Source organism: Monopterus albus, unplaced genomic scaffold, assembly GCF_001952655.1.
Source record: "Monopterus albus unplaced genomic scaffold, M_albus_1.0 scaffold29.1, whole genome shotgun sequence".
NCBI classification, from domain to species: Eukaryota; Metazoa; Chordata; class Actinopteri; order Synbranchiformes; family Synbranchidae; genus Monopterus; species Monopterus albus.
Genome location: NW_018127909.1, coordinates 1,181,238 through 1,194,899, shown reverse-complemented (window position 1 = coordinate 1,194,899; position 13,662 = coordinate 1,181,238). Strand labels below are relative to the sequence as shown.

The 13,662-nt window shown below is 41.4% G+C and overlaps 1 long non-coding RNA gene across 1 annotated transcript in view; it reads right to left on the bottom strand.

Moving 5' to 3' along the window:
• The window catches only part of LOC109957978 (uncharacterized), a 16,585-nt gene extending 4,468 nt beyond the window's left edge, over positions 1–12,117 (bottom strand). The window contains exon 1 of the long non-coding RNA XR_002274618.1: positions 12,032–12,117. This is a non-coding gene — a long non-coding RNA (uncharacterized LOC109957978). The remainder of the gene's footprint in view (positions 1–12,031) is intronic.
• Between the last annotated feature and the right edge of the window lie 1,545 nt (positions 12,118–13,662).

Genomic DNA, 13,662 nt, shown 5'->3' with positions numbered 1-13,662 from the left:
TTTCCCTCTAACCTTTAAGCCAACCTCTGCCTTTGCTCCCCATCCATCTTTGCCATGTCTCTCCCCTCTGCTTTCCTTCCCAATCTTCTCCATCTACCTAAAATTTCCTTCTGCGTGTCCATCTGCTTGCTTCACTGTCCTCTCCATTTATCTTTTTCTAAGCCTGTTTCTCATCTTCCATTCCTAAGTTTCTCCCTCATTGAGTGCTTTCTACCCTTTTCCATCATGTTGCTTTGAATCTTATTACTTCTTTGTCCCCCGTCTGTCAGCTTTTTTTTATTTGTCCCTCCCTGTTAAAGCCATTGTTGTTTTATGATATGAGCAGTGCCCTGATCATACAGCATTAATTCATTTAGATTTTTTGACATGCAATTTATTCAGCTGTAAGAATTCAAACACTTATTTATATTAAACTTGCCCATTTTAGCGGAAATCATCTTTCAGTTGTTTTCAGTACTTCAGAATTCATTATGAACCTCCTTCCAGCTGTTCATCTTTATCAATCTTGACTTTAATTAAGCTGGTGATTTGGATTTGATGTAGATTAAAGTGAGAAAATCAATACTGGAACAGGCCTTTCACCTGGATTCCCTTTGTCAGTCAGTTAAATGGAGCGTCTATTTAGGTGCACAGCTTCTTTTCTACAATCAGTGTGTTTCTGTTTGAGGGAACACAGTGAAGGGACAAACAAGCTTTTGTCATATTCCCAAAACTTCCATGTGTCCTGTCTGTGATATGATGTAGCTCTTTGAGAGTTTGCTGAGTGCTGATTTGTGCATGGCAACTGTGTATATGTGTGTGTGTTTGTGTGTACATGGAAGTGTGTGCATGACATTCAATATCATAGCTCTCTCTGGCATGCTCCTCATTACACTGCACTCAGTCTAATTTCATTGGGGCCTGCAGCTGTTTGAAAACAGGCCAAATACTAGATGAGAGATGAAGAGAGCAGGGGGGATTAGAAGGAGGAGAATAGGAGAGAGGTAAAATTCTGAATGAGTTGTTGATAATAAATAGGCCGGTTTAACATGATGCAACCATGTTCATCTACATACATGCGCTTGCAGAGACACGCTCACAGGTACATGCCCTAAATGACACCCGCACAGTTCTGCATTAATCCAATTCACAGAATTAAAAGCTGAAGGATGTTTTGCTTCTTTACCCCCAGAACCCTCCTCCTTGTTCTCTCACTCACTCACTCTCTCTGCAAGAAGGATAAGGGCCCAAGATTAATTCCCTAGTTTTGCCAGGGTATTTGATAAACAGCTACTTGTCTTTGGGGCAGCTGAGAAGAAATACACCAAGTGAATCTGCACAGAAAAGTGAGACAAGCACCAAGGGGAGGCGCATAAGAAGGGAAAATTGTAAGGAGAATGAGAATGCCTAGATGGAGGTGAAATTGGATTGAGATGGAAACAGCAAATGAGGCTGATCAGAAGACGAAATGCCAGGTAAAAAAAAAAAACTAAGAACATGCATGGAATAAATGACAGGTGGATAAAGATTCCCTGAAAACAAAGAAAGACAAAGAAAAGATAATGTTTTGAAAGAAAAAATGAACTACAGCACTCAGGGAGTGCAGACCTCAGCTAAGCAACTCAGTTTCCCCATAATGCCATTACAACTAAAAGCAATATTCCCATGATAGTTTGACCCGCACAATATGATTCGTTTACCATAAAAACATATTCCAAGCATTTGGATTCACACTAATATCATTATTAGTTTGAAAGTTATTCAAGAAAAACAATAGATGTGAGCGATTACTAAATGCCACGAAAATGCCACAAAAATAAATGTTCCATGCAGACAGAAATAACAATGTGTACTTACAGTCCTAGACAACCACAACTCACAGCATTTGGCTGCATTTAAGTCCACTTTAGAGTCCATTTTCCAAAGTGCCTCCCGCTACACTTATCAGCTCCACTCATCTTTACTCCAAGTGCTCAGCAGTGCAGCGGCACACTTTCACCACAAGGGGCCTCTCATATACAGTCAACAGCCTTTCCAGCACTCACAATGATGAAAAATCCTTTAAAAAAATACTTGGATCCAGATGATGATCTGGGTCAGAACCAGAATCTAATGGATTGTTCCATGGGCCATACCATACCTCTCGCCTCCCAAAAATTTCATCAGAATTCACTTATTACTTTTTGAGTTATGCTGTGAACAAACCAATCAACAAACATAGGCAAAAATATTAATTCCACCTTGGTGGTGTTGTCAGCTTAGATGAATGAACCATAAAGATATAAAGTCAAACTGAAAATAAAGTTATTTTAATTTTAAGAAATTAATGTATACATTTTGGCCAATCAGCCAAAACATTATGACCATCTGCCTAATGTGGCTGTTGGTTGGCACTCGTGTCACTCAGCAGCTCACTGTGCATCTTCTGTGAATCAATTTGCTTCCATAATTTTGCTATCAGGACAAGCACCGATTTGTCTACAATTCAGTGAAACACTTATGTAAAAGGAGTGAAAATTGTGGTCATGATGACAAGTTAGAGATAATTTTTTAGACAAATTCAACAGCCTCACCACTCTAGGTGTGATATCACCACTACAGCTGTTGAATATTTTTCTTCATAGAGACCAATGTACAGTAGTTCTCATTTTCAACCATTTTAACAAAGATTTAAATAAAATTTAATCATTTGAAAAAGATGAAAAATTAAAAGTTTATTCTACAGTAGATGAACCTCATCATGAGCCTTGGGCGTCTATGAACCTGTTGCTGATTCACTGTCTGTCCTTCTTTAGACCACTGTTGGTAGGTACTAACCACTGCAGAGTGGGAACACCTTGGTACAGTAGGTACTAACTACTGCAGAGTGGGAACACCCAACAAGACCTGCAGTGTAGGAGATACTCTGACCCAGTTGTCAGCCATCACAGTTTGGCTCTTGTCAAAGTCACTTAGATCCTTACACTTGTCTGTTTTTCCTGCTTCCAACACATCAACTTTGAGGAAAGAATGTTCGCTTGCTGCCTAATATACCCCACACTCTGACAGGTACCAGTGCCCTTATTTGGACAGATAGTTTTCATCAATCAGAATCAGAATCAAAGTCTTTACCGGACAAGCATGATTAGACATGCAAGGAATTTGACTGGTGCAGAGGCTCTCAATGTGCTTTGTAAGACAAAAAAAAAATAAAGTAAAATAAATAACACCGTGTATACAAATAGGAAAAATGTGCAATCAGAGAAAGAATGTGAGAAATAGGAGGCTGGCAGAAAAGCTTCCAGAATGATATATACAATAGTTATAATTACAGTTTACTGATCTGTGGTGTGGGCACAGTCCTGTCATACAGCGTGGATTAAGTGTTCATCAGAGTGATGGCCTTGGGGAAGAAACTGTCTTGGTGTCTGGTACTTTTGGCGTACAGTGACCTGTAGCATCATCCAGAGGGAAGGAGTTCAAACAGTTTATGTTCAGGATGTGAGAAGTCTGCAGAAATCTTCTCTGCCCTCCTCTTGACCCGTGAGGTGTACAGGTCCTCCATGGGGGGCAGGATGGCACCAGTGATTCTTTCTGTAGTCCTGACTGTTCTTCTGTAGTCTGTTCCTGTCCTGTTTGGTTGCTGAACAAAACCAGACAATTATGGAGTTATGGACCCAAGAAACTAAAGGCTAGTGAGAGGGAATGTTGGCAGAGACTGTTGACTTATGGATGGGCTGGTTGCCTGTCACTGTACTGAGCAGCTGAAACTCTGGTGCTAGGCAGCTGAGGCTCTGTGTTGCTGGGCAACTGAAAAGGCTGACATCGAGAGGACCCACACTTCTTTCTGGGGCCTCCAACCCCTAAATACCTTACAAGAATGGCAAGACAAGTTTCCTGAAACAGAAAGGGGTGTCCCCAGGATTGATGACTGGGAGGCTGAACAGCAGGTCCGGGGTTAGCCAATGGAGAAGCAGACTGGGTAAACAAACTGGAGAGTAGCACATCCAGGTGGTTAGTGAGCCCAGTGCTCACTTTCTAAGAGGCTGGAGAGTGGCTACCCAATGGTACTCGAATGGGGGGTTGAAGAGCAGCTTAGAGGGATCAATGTTAGCTGAACAGGAAGATAAGTGACAGCTAGTGGGCTGATGCAAACCAACCAGGAGACTAGTGGGTAGCTAGCAGGCCTAGCACTAGGCCTACTGGGAGGCTGAAGGGCAGCTTACAAGCCTTATGCTAGCTGACTGGGAGACAGGAGAACAGCCAGAAGACCCGATGCTAGTCATGGGAAAAGCTGGGTGACAAACAGGCTGTGATTAGCACATTGTGTGCTAGCCGAAAGGAAAGGACTGGAGAAGAGGCATTCTGGCTTGGGAAAAGGCTGGTGGCTAGCATGCCTCAAGCTAACAACAAAGGGGCTGCTCCTTGGGGTCAAGAGTTCAGAGAAGCCTGCTAATTATCCTTTAGAATAGCTATGTATATTGGCCACTAACACTGCCATTCCTGGAATGCACATAAAACTATCTTTGGAATTTAGAGTGAAACACAAACTTAATAAAACAAGCCTTCCCATATGCTTTGATTTGCCAGTTTGAGTGGCATTTTATTCAAAAACATTTTATCTTTTGAAAAATGGAAAAACTGTGCAGCCTGATATATCATCATAGTTTATATTTTCTTACACAAAAATTGCAAAAAGTGAAATTTCACTTTGACTTTAATGAACTAATTTGAGCAAAGATGTAAGTGAATTAGACTTCCTTGAGACAGATAGCTGTATGTGTGCCTCAGCTTTAACAAGTTAAATGGCAACTGTCACTCAGCTGCCTCGCTGTGGCTCCTACATTAAGCCATCTAACCACAATGATGAAATTATACAGGAAATCCACGCTTCATCAACATTTTGAGCCCAACCTCTGGTTTCTTCTCATTGGTCTTAAAACTGAACCTCACCTAACTTTCTGTTTGAAAAGTTTGAAAAAGCAAGGTGTATTTTTGTCTCTGGTCCATCTGAGGACATGTATGAATGCTTCATTTGTGGGGCGGGTTTCTTGATAGATGCTGAGAGTCTGGTGTCTCTCAGAGTCTAGAAATACGGCAAGAGCACTTTCATTGCCTCTGTGCAAGTCACTATTGCGGTTTTAAAGCAATTGACAAGTTGTTTGTGTGAACAAATCCTTAATTTTCACCATGTTATCCTTGAGCTCCATCCTTCATCTAGTCTCTTCCATCAAACAGGGCTAGTGCCTTATTTTATTTGGCTGTCACAAAAAAGAAGAAGAAGCAAGAGATGAGGGAGGTGTGGGGTCGGAATGATATAAATCTGACGTTCTTTTTTCTCAGCTGTCTCCCTCTCTTTCTTGTTGACTGTTTGTCTTCCACTTTTATTTTTTAACTTTGCCTAACCTCATTTTTCTCTTTTGTCCTTCAATTTTCCACCTCCTCTAGAATATTCCTATCCATAGTGGTTTCTCAGGTCCAAACAAAGGCAAAAATAATTGTCATTTTGAAAACTCTGGCCTACTCCCCTTCCACCCTTGCTTCATTCTCATATGATGCACCATTCATTTTTTTCTTTGACAGTCTTTTACCTTGATCAGGACACTAAATCCACCAATTAAATCACCCAAATTGACACTGTGAGTGCACCTAGAGGGTGTGTGGGGAACAGGAGTAACAGCAAAGGTGATATATACTACACCACTATATACCATCTTTGTATGTGTGTGTGCGGGTCTGTGTGTGCATGTATTTTGACAGCAGGGATTGGCTATAGCTGGTGAGCTTAGTCCATCTGTCATAAGGCCCCCAGCCCAAGGCTAAAGGTGCTATCTGTCATACCAGATGACAGAGAAACTGGGCGTCCATGACAGGGGGGGGTTATCATATCACAGCAGCTAGGAAAGGAGGCAGGGCAAGAGGGAGGGAGGAAAGGAGGAGTAACTGTAAAATGAGAAAGTATAATAGAAAGAGAGGAAGATGGAAGAAGGAAGCAGAGGTGAAGACAGGACATGAAAGAAGAGGAGTATAGATACCATAAGAGAATAATGGAGTAGATGCGTCCAGCAATGGAGGAGAGACAAACCAAAATGAATTGAGTGATAGAGCAAGACTTATGAAATAACAGATGAAGGGAAGCAAAGAGAAGGGGAGAATGGGAGAATGGAGAAGGGGGGACAGTATGCCAGATTGGACTTGAAACAGTTAGGATAGAAACAGGTGGGAGGTGACGGTGTAGAGGAGATACTATATCTATGACTGATGAAGGATGGAGGGATGAAAGATGCAAGCTTATGGTAGCTGGAGAGAGTGGAGAAGGAAAACGGTGCAGGGGGAAAGTGGCGTTAAAATCAGAGAAGATTTGCTTGGTGGTGCTTTCACAAACTCACGCACACTACACACAAACACAAACACACAGGGTATAACTCTCTTTTCAATTACATGTGACAGCTGCTGTCCCCCCTGATCCATGCAGTTACTGTGGCTATGGTGACAGGAATTATGGCGGAGCAGAAAGGTGAGTCAGTGGGTCTGAGGGGTGGAAGAGGTGGGAGACAGGCATGAAAATGGGGAGGAGCTGTAAGCTTTAGAGAGACATTTAAGAAATAGCTCAACAAACAAGATCTGCAATAAAATATACACAATATCTAAACTGAATATCAAGGATCAATAATTCATGCAATTTAGCATAAAAACACAGCAAAGACAAAACAAAAATTTGAAGGTTAGCACAAAAGACAAATTGACACCTAGACCTTTGATGCTCATGTTTAAAGAAGATATTACCAAAAACTGACAAGAGCAGCAAATTAGACTGGTGTAAATTTAGCAAACAGCAGAGTTACTATACAAACAAAGGGCTACAAACTGACAGCATATTTAAACATAAAAATGTTATTAATTGAGTCACAACATCAAGAGTCCTTCTACTTCCTCTGGTTTCCATAGTTTGGGCAAATTACATTTTGTTCATTTTCTAAGTGGCAAAGAAATAAATACAACCCCTGCAGCAACCAGACAATCTGCCTTGGAGCTGTGTGGCAGCCAGTGGCACAGAAAACAGTGCAGTGATAGAATAAAAAATAGACGCCACTAAATACTGACAAATTCTGGGTGCAGATGTCACGAAGTCAGTCAAGAAAGTGCAACTGATAAGAGGCTGGCTTCTACAAAAAGTCAGTGATCCAAAGCAGACCTCAAAATGAACTACTTCAAGAAATACAAAGTGAAGCTTTTTGAACAGCCCTCACAGTCCCCTGACTTGAACATATGTGGGTGTACAACATAGCCTAAAACTCTTTCCAAACTTGAAGTGATCTGCAGGAAGAGAGGGTGAAGATTCCTTAATCAAGAACAGAAATATTTTCAGCTCAGCTAACCGTTTACGAATGGTAGCATCTTCCAAAAGGTAATTATAAATACTAACACCTTCACATGCCACAATTACAATTTAATTTATGTTTTATTGATGAAGCAAAACTATGTATATTTATTTATTTTACTTCAACATAAAACAAGATGTTAATATACATAGAAGACAAAGCAATGCACACAGGACATTTACAAAGGAACACCAGGATATAAGCATGTGTACATACTGTAGTGAGGGTACAAAAGATTTTCATGTGATGTTTGAGGTTGTACTGTGTGGGTGTGTTCAGCTCTGCTCAGTCTGGAAATATAAATACCACTTCTAAATAGTCTGTGTTGCCTAGTAGCCATCAGTGTGTGTTCTGTTCATTCCTGCCGGTATCTGGTTTGACCAAGTGACAATCTGTTTTGCCCCTTTGGATCTTTGTCTTTGTCCATTAACAAGTGAAAAACTGCCTGACCACAGAGTTGCCTTTAACCCTAGCTGTCCTGGTTTGGAAGGTTTGCCTTTGAGTCCAACACCTGATCATGAAGGACCCAGCAGAGAATGTTTGTAAAGTGTCCTCTGTACCACCGCTACTCATCATGAGCAACATCTATCTATAGATAAATGTCTGACTTGAGGACTTCATCAGTTGCTATTAGGACACAAGAGGTGCTGTCATGGAGCAGATCCTCAAACTACAGTATCTCCCCAGATTCTCAATGGGTGTCTCTCTAGGTCCAGGTGTCATGGTTGAAGGGCCCAGCTTCCACTTTCTCCCGTGACAGTTTTGATATAGCAAGGAGGACTCAAAAGCAGAATGCAGAGACAAGGTAGATATTTGAAAAGCAGCTAGCAAGGCAAATATTTCTAAAGGGAGCAGGCACATAGGCTGAGAGACTTTTATGTCTGCTCTGAGGAGTGACGGCGCTGCTGGAGGAGCCATGAGCCAGGATACACAAGAGCATCATTCAGGGAGGTCATTTATGGACCCACATGCGCCACGCTTTAGATGAAGGATTAAAGGAAAGGACATCTCGTGTCTCTAATAACCTCCTCCTCCTCACATTTTCTCCTTGCATCTTATGTGGAAGGAAAAAACGCATGAAGAGGCAGGAATGACTGGGTCTGAAACAATAGGGGAATTGGTGTTGAGAAAATGGATTAGAATGTTAAATCTGAATTATGTGGAGAATGACCTATGACATCTTCACCTGTAGTCTGCCTGGAAGGTTTCTGTTCTGCTGCTGCTTGAGTACTGACTCACAACCCATAGTGCCTCAATCAGCGAACATATGCCTCTTGGGAGAACAAAAGGAACACTTAAGGAGTCACAACTTCACCCTAGGCCAGTTAAAGAGTTGAACTGCCAGCCAAGGTTTTTTTTTTCAGTTATCTGAAGCAGAGGGGATTCTGTCATGGTGACAGACAGGTCCTTTTATTAAACATTTATTTACAGTTTTTAGAGCAGGTTCACTGAGAGGCCACTTCTCTATTAGGGGAACACCTCCCCTCTTCTTTCAGACTGCCTTACTTGTTCATTAGTTGTTTCCACTGTTTCCTGTTTCTACTGACCACTTGTCATGTCACCTTCCTCTCCTGCTGCTTTCCAATTAATCATTAGAGAAGACTTACCATTGTTCTGTGCTTACTTTACTGACTGTTTCTGCTTTGGTTTACAACTGCCTGCCTGCCCGCTAAGGATCACAAGTCAGCTGAGCAGACAGGAATGTTGCCTTTAACCTGGAGTTTTTTCTTTTGAGTTATTCACATTCACAAACAAGCTACATTAATGATTCCTGAAAATCTGCGTGACATCCTCTGCAGTGCTTAGCATAGCCTCCACACTCATTGTTTGCCTTTGTGATTTTGCTCTTCACCTTCCTTTGCATTCCAATGTCTTCTTCTGACTTAAGAGTCTTCCCCTGGACTTACTGCTGGTCCTGGACTGAGAACACCTTTGACCTCTGTTTGGACTCTTGTTTTCTCCCTGCTCAGTTATGTCAACCTGGACTCTTAGTAAACATCTGATGATCCTTGTGCTTAAACTGTTAGACAGACCAACAGGTAAACTATAAGTGTCTGCATATGGGTCCTACACCTTAGCTTGCTGTTTCTTAAGTGAAATGTGACAGTAGAGTCTGACCAGGCATGGACCCTGCAGACTATCATTAATCATAGGAGGTGTACATTAACTTAGAAGATGGTTTCGACTGTTTATTAACCTACCGCCATTGCTGCTGCTGCTGCACTGATCATCCAGTTGCCAGCATTTTCAACCCTTAGTCCTTTTGTGCACCAGAGACTCAGACCCCTGGCTAACCAGATTTTCAGCCTCATCCACAGTCACCCTCCATTGCCGATGCCACAACTCCAGCTCAAGAGTCAGCCTCTGCCAATACCCAGTCTGTGCCTGAATCAGTTTCCTCAGCTGTCTTGCCTGTTTATCATTCTATCGGTCATGCTCTGGAGTCACCTGAATACTCTGGATTCCTCTCCAAGCACCTGCTTCCTGTTCACTCTTCACAGCACTCCTGCCTCCAACCATGGCCCCCTAATTTTCCTCCAGATGGTTTCCGCCTTCATTGATGACTTCCACGTCACCACCCTCCTAAATGATCTGTGCGTCCTGTTAAGTCCTGTGACCTTTTCCCCCAAGTGGCTCCACCATGAGCAATGCCACTGCCTGCCTGAAAGACCTCTGCTTCCTATTTGGTCCAGTGGCCACCCTCCTGAATTCATCAATTCATTAAGCCTCCAGCCTTTGGGCTGTCTGCTCAGGGTTTCATGCTCCTCAGTTCTGCAGCCTCCTGGATGTCTGCCAAAGGTCTTCACCTGATCCTTAGTTCATGATCCTTAGTACTGTAGTTCTTATCTCTGTTTGGACTTTTGCTTTGCCCCTGTTTCTCCCTCCTCAGTTTTGTTAGCCTAGACACTTAACCCTTACTCTACATCTTACGTTTGCTGTTAATTAATGAGATGAGAAAAGGTTTTGGAAAAACTTTGGCCAGGAGAATAAATAAGGATAAGAGCGAATGAACCATAAAGAAACCCTGTGTATGTAGGTGGTTTGGTCTCTAAGAGTTCATTGAACAAACAAGGTTTGTTTAGTTTATAAGAGTTATCTAACAAGATGTTTTGTGCCATTCCTCACTTTTTTTCCATATTTCAGAGAACTAAGGAATCAGAGGGTCAACACCTGCAGGTACAATCTGAGCTGGATACAGCAGACAAGGTTTAAAACATGGAGTGATGAACAGAGTGAGAGTCAGAAATATCTATTAACCGCATCTCTTTTGGGCTTCCAACTGAGCTCAGTTGTTGTTGGGTTGATGTTTCCAACAGTACAGGATTAACAGTGTGGACAGTTGGTGTTGGCTACATGTGTGCACACATAAACACACACAAAAAGATGAAGGGATTTGAGATTTGAAGAGAATTGTTTGCTCCTTTAGAACAAATCTAAAGCATGTCTATGTACTCGCACTCTTCCGAATGTGTTTAACCCATCACCGTTCGGGGAGGCTTGTGGGTAGTTTAGGAAATGGGTGACAGGATCAAAAATAGACATGTCATACATATCAAAAATATGTGTATTGTAATTATAAGAACACCTGCACACTCAGGCACATGTTCATGAACACATACACACACATACACGCCCCGTACACTAAGTCGCTGCATGGGCTGCCTGCAGGGCCACCGACATGGCCATCATTAGCTGGCTCTATTTTAAGGTTGAAGCCACAAGAAATAACATTTTGTGCATGCCAAATGCAAGTAACTGTTCATTTTAAATATTGTACATCCAGGCAGAAATCAGTATTTTCAATATTTCATAATTATGGTTGAGGTGATTTCTGAATTTGTTTGTACTGTATGGCTACAGGAGAAAGGTGAACAATCAAATTACTTCTAGGGAAAAAAGAATTGCATAAAAAACAAAGGAAGACAACCCAAAGCGCAACACTGGCTCATCTCTGCAGGCAGCTGGAACCATCTACACAGCAGTTCATCTGTTTATGTAAATCATAGATGTGCTGAATTCATATCTTGCTGTATAATCACATCTCTCCACACAGACTGGCCACTGTCCTCCTCATAATTCCTAATCTAAATAAACACACACACAAAACTACATCAGAGGTAAAATGTGTGGTAAGATGATGTGAGCTGGCCTTTGTTTATAAGCAGGTGTTAATATTTGTAAAATTACAGTCATCACTTTCAGAATTTAATCATTTATACATACATACACACACACACACACACACACACGTTGTATTTCCCTCATTTTAGGGGACATGTGGGTGTTTAAATTGGTCTGGTACCCACAGTGTGAGTAATACCAGGTGCACACATACACACACACACAGACACGTTCGTACAGATGTTTTTGAGAGGACACTCACTGACATAATGCATTCCCTAACCCATAACCATAACCTTAGCTAGCACAAATAAATGCATAACCCAACACTAACCTAAAGCTAGTTCTAACCAAAAACCCAGACTTTACCCTCAAACAGCCCTTTGAACGTCCTCGTTTTCCCAAAATGTGCTCACTCCCATGGTATAAAGCTCAAAGTGGTCCTCACAATGTATAGACAATGTATAGCCAAATAAGTGCCTACACTCACACATACAGTGCATACACTGGACTTGGTCCAGGTGGAGCAGATGCTGCAACACCCATGAAGACAGACTAAATTACTTCACCGTAGGCATGGCGATGGTTAGTTGGAGAAAATGGCTTCTGCTCCTCTCCAGCTGAGCTCCTCGGAGCATGCCAGGGCTGATGGAGCCTAGTGAATAAATGAGTATGATAGAATAGAACAACAATAAAAGAAAAATAGGTAAGAGTGTTTACTGAGAACAAGAAGATTGAAGCAGAGGAGGAAGAGACAGAGCAGATTCTATGATGGATAAATGAAGCAAAGGCAGGATGAGCAGCTAATAATTTTCCAAGAGCATGTGTGTCCACTGTGTAGAATTATTTTCCATCTTAAAAAGTTCCAGTAATTAAGCGCTAGGATTAGGGGTTAGAGTTAGTGACTAGTAACTAACAAGTTTATTTCAATAGAAATGTATTAATGTAGTTACAGTTTAGTTAGAATTCTAAAAAATTTTCAACTCACATTTCAAATTTGAAAATCTTAAAATTTCAGTCCCTCTTGATTTGGCAACAGAACTGGTTACCAGGGTAACAGTAAATAGGTTTAATACAAAAGCAAAGACTCCTTAAGCATCTGATATGTCAGAAAGATGGCCAACTTGTTTGTTTACCCACGTAAACAGTGGGTTGAGAGGATTCATTGCACGTCATTGTTGTAGTAAAGAAAATTTTAAAAAGACCATTAGCAATGTTGTCTAACAATGTATTACCAAACTCAGAATGCCTTGTGGGTGGGATAGGAAGGTTAACTGAATCAGTATAAGAGCAGTGAAAACTACCATATACAGTCAAAAGGTAACTGCTGAACGCACATACCTTTAATGCATATTGTTGAAAAAATGCAGACTGTAAAAAGTATAAATCATTTTTCATGATAATCTTAAGGATTACAATATTTAGGTCAAAGTGAAGATCATTCACAGGAAGATAAATGGAGATGGTAGAAATCTCAGCTTGGAACACAAGAAAAAAACCAAATGAAAGAAATAAAATAAAATAAAACACAAAAAGCATTGCTGGGTCACAGGTGGTAAAATGCTTCAGGTAGGACCGACTACAAATTGTTCCCATTTGACATTTTTCTCCATTTCACATCTTCTTGGGATTTAAATTTCCATGGCTACAGGGGGTAGGAGTGGATCAAAGCTAAGTCAGCTCACATGAGTGTTGTTATAACGCCAGCATTGTTAGAAACCAGCATGTTCACTGTGAGCAATCAAGATCGGAAGTGTGTCACAACTGTACTGGCAGTGAGTCACATCCAGGCAGATATTGTATAGTGCATATGCACCCTGCCAAATAAATACACATCTGAGCACATATTACCAGTGTGTGTGTGTGTGTGTGTGTGTGTGTGTGTGTGTATTGGGTGGCCTGGTCCTACTCATGTTGTGGGAACATAAATCTGTTTACAGTTACATTGTGGGGACTTTTCGGGGCTTGATGCCCTCATGGGGACAATGTTTGGCCATCTGGCCTTCATCATTGTCACATTCCCACAGTACAGTTGCTTCTTTAAACATTACATGCAGGTGAATCCTCTTTAGAAAATTAGCCTGTACCTGGTTACGTAATCATGACAACAACAAGCTGGGCTCCTAGGACTTAGGCAAAAGTAACAAGATTTTCAATGTCAAGTGAGGCCCAGCCAACCCTCCAGTTTAACCACATCAAA